Source organism: Aristolochia californica, unplaced genomic scaffold, assembly GCF_029961685.1.
Source record: "Aristolochia californica isolate CCGP_79_NKW_82.1479 unplaced genomic scaffold, dmAriCali1.0.hap1 SCAF_111, whole genome shotgun sequence".
Classification (NCBI taxonomy): Eukaryota; Viridiplantae; Streptophyta; class Magnoliopsida; order Piperales; family Aristolochiaceae; genus Aristolochia; species Aristolochia californica.
The window spans coordinates 35,135-38,756 of NW_027181784.1; the positions used below are offsets into that span (position 1 = coordinate 35,135).

The following is a 3,622-nucleotide window of genomic DNA, read 5'->3' on the forward strand; positions in this document are numbered from 1 at the left end:
AGATGGAGAGGATCGTCGTCTTGACAAACATGAATAGATAGTTTATTTAATATTAAGTTAATATTCAATAAAGAAAATGTGTTTGTTTTTTTATCCTATCCCTCGAGCCTCGAAGGAAGATCTTTCTTTGACGAAAGGTTTTCGATTTATAATCGATCGGTCGTACCTTTATTGCAATAATACAATTCAATAATATGAATGACTCGCTATTCACTGGGTTTCCGGGCAATAATCCTAAGATTATGTAGGAAAGGTGGCCGAGTGGTTCAAGGCGTAGCACTGGAACTGCTATGTAGGCTTTTGTTTACCGAGGGTTCGAATCCCTCTCTTTCCGTACCTTCACCTACACCTAATTCACCAACGTTACCAACCGCAATGTATCAAATAACAATGGATACCATTATTCCAACAGTAGGGCCTTTCTTTTCTAGGGACCCAATTACTGTGGTACAGAAAATCTCGGAAAGGGTGGACAAGGAATGAGAATCTCACCGCGGATCCATTTGCGATACTACAATGGGGGAAAATCCGGATTTAATCCCTTAGCTTAGTTCTATTTACTTTGTTTGGCGAAACAGGGTGGACAAAATTGTCCAAAGCTTTGTTATTTTAATAAAGTTCAAGTCTGACGGGAATAATATTCCACGACTAGTAATTCATTGATTTTTAAGCCGATCCATTTACTATCTATTATTTGATTTACTATTCCTTTATATTGGAATGAGTCAAGAGTCAAATGTTTTGGCAATTCAATTCCTCGCGGGGGGATGAATCCACATAATTTTGAATCAGAGCTCTGGATCTTTGTTCATCCCTCGTAGTAATAATATAATATCTCGGGGTTTACAGCGAAAACTTGGGATATATACTATACGACCATTAACTAAAATATGTCTATGGTTAACTAATTGTCTAGCTCCAGGAATGGTCGAAGCCATACCCAATCGAAAAAGGATGTTATCCAAACGCATCTCAAGTAGTTGTAGTCAAACCTGACCTGTTGACCCTTTGGCTTTTCCAGCGATACGAACATATCTAAGTAATTGCCGCTCTGTCAGACCATAATGAAAACGAAATTATGCTTTTTCTTCTAGACGAATAAGGAGATCTTTTCCCGGAACGCGGTTGGTTTCTAAGATCACTTCCGGATCTAGGTCTTTTACTAGTGAGTCCCGGTAAAGCCCCCAGACGGCGTCTTTTTTTGAAACGAGGCCCTCGGTAACGAGACATAAAGACTCCTTATTTTAATGAAATTGGATTTCACAGAATAAAGAAATTCAGACTGAACTAAACGATAAACGAAGCTAAACCCGCTGAAGTACTATAAAGAAGAATGAGATGAATTGTATCAATAACCGGATTTGATTATATAGTATATAGAAAGCTATAAAGCGTTTTCTCTAGTGCGTAAAGGTGCGTAGCCCAAAGTCGCAATAGAGCTTGAAGCACCTATTGCTATAAGGGGCGTGTGCGCTTAGCCCCAAGGCTATAGGGGGCACTGCGCTCAAGCCAACGAGCACTTGCTGTGCCCGTGGGCTTGTGCGCTAGAGAGCGGGCGTGTGCGAAGCCCGCGGACACAGCAAGTGCCCGCTGGCTTTGAGCGAGCGCATCCGCGCTCCGCTCACTAGGGCTTGCAGGATCTGCCTTTCCGAGAAGGATAGGAGACTCAAGAACCCGCCTTCCACTCCTGCAGCAAGCAACCTGTCTTTCCAACCCCGCCTTGCCCCGTCCACCCGAGAACCAGCCTTTAAAGTACAGAATCAAAGTTCGACCTGGTTCTGTTCTTTCGAACAAGATATTTCAAAACCTGTCCCAGTGAGAGATTAAAAAACCCCGTTTATTCTTTTGACTGAAGAATAGAGCCCTCTTCTGTTGACTTCCTCCTCCCGCTCCGGATCAACTCAATCAACAGACCCAGTCACCCTACCAGAATCAAAATGTTTGAATGTTCGATCTTCCATAGAAGTTGTTCGGTCGGCAGCGATTTGTGGGGTGGAAACCTAAAAACCTAATGTATGTCAGCTGAATGAACTGCCTCCGAACACCGATCAATCATGAGATCTCCGACTGCCGAAAGGTTTATGAACCCTCATGAAAAGAACTAAGGGATGGAGGAGTTTCCGGTAAAGAAAGATGAACCCTACCCGAGTGAGAATCCTGCCTTATTGGAAGTTCGACCTGATCCTTCGAGAGTGAGCTACCTATCTTTTGATAGCCGCGAGGTTTGAGGTATGGGTAGGACTTGAGTCGAATCCCCGGGTAGAAAAGGAGGGAATTGATTGAATGCGACTGCCTTGAAGGAAAGATTGATTTGAGGGAATAGGGGCATGAAGGAACCGAAGGTTAGGCTAGTCCAGTAAATATATATTTCTTTATTTATTATAGAAAGATTCTATAGATGTCCAATCTCTAGTGGTGGTGGGACCAACCAAGATGTATGTCGTCCGACCCGACCTCAGACTGTTTCTTCCCGACCTATTTGACTCTCTGGCCGCAGTTATTTAGGTGGTATCCCGAGATTGAAGAGATCGAATTCCTCCCGGGAACACACGAAACAAAGATATGAACTGGGTAAATGGAAATGGAAAAGAGATGTTTCCAATTTCTCAAAATCTGAAGCTTTTTCTACATCCATATGATCTACTAAAGATGATCGGTATTGCCCATATAATGAAAGCAGATCTTGGTCCATGGAGTCCCAATTTGGTAGGAACTCCAACCTGTCCGATGCTTCTTCGGCCAAATACGATATACAAGTGGGACCTGCACTATGAGCAAGCTGTGCGAAAAACCGCTTCTTTTTTCCGGTTCCGCAACTTGGCCGAAATGGGGTTCTACCGGTTTTCCATGGATTTTTGAGTTTTCGCCATTGGTTACTGGTCGAGCCACTGGAATGGAATAAGATAGGAATCTCTGGAGATCTTTCCTCTCCGCTTACTCGTAACAAGGTTTCCCTCTGTAGAAGACTTCTTCCGAATGGCATAATTGTCTGATTTTTTCCTTGATCTTCAAAGAAGACTGACTCCTCCTACTCCTCCTTCTCCTCCAAGATCGTCGTTGGTCCTTCTTTCACACATCCTATGCGGGCCTCCGCTGGATTCCTCCTTATCAATGAATGAAGGGGGGAGTATTTAGAGCTTTCTATATGAAGATTCAAAAAGGAAAAGGAAAGAAAGAGAAAATGAAATGTAAATTCATGTTTCTAAATAGAATGAATTTCTTCAATTTAGAAATGTAATTCATTTATGAAAGAAAGAATGAAATGCAAATGAATGAATCAATGATAATGAATTGAAGAAATTCTAATGAAAGAAAGAAGACTATTTGGACATCCTTGTAAATGAATGTTGAATTTCTTGAGCTTAGAAAAGAATTCAATGTAATTCATTGTCATTTCATTCTTTCTTTCATTTTCTCTTACTGAATAATCTGATTATTCTGAATGAGGAAGAGCTCTTAATGTGGTATCACTTTACCGCCATCTGAAATGCGCGAAACTTCGATTGGTGGAAGCCAGTCCATGAAGATTCTCCCTTTTCTTACGTGCAATTCCCCTCTTTCGGTAAGCATCCAGTATCTCAGCAAATAAACATTTCTCTAAGCTTATCCTGTAGCTTATACG

At 41.7% G+C, this 3,622-nt stretch overlaps 1 non-coding gene across 1 annotated transcript; it reads left to right on the forward strand.

Moving 5' to 3' along the window:
- Positions 1 to 247: 247 nt before the first annotated feature.
- TRNAS-GGA (transfer RNA serine (anticodon GGA)) lies at positions 248 to 334 on the forward strand. Its single transcript has one exon. It is a non-coding gene; the product is annotated as a tRNA-Ser (tRNA).
- Positions 335 to 3,622: the final 3,288 nt, after the last annotated feature.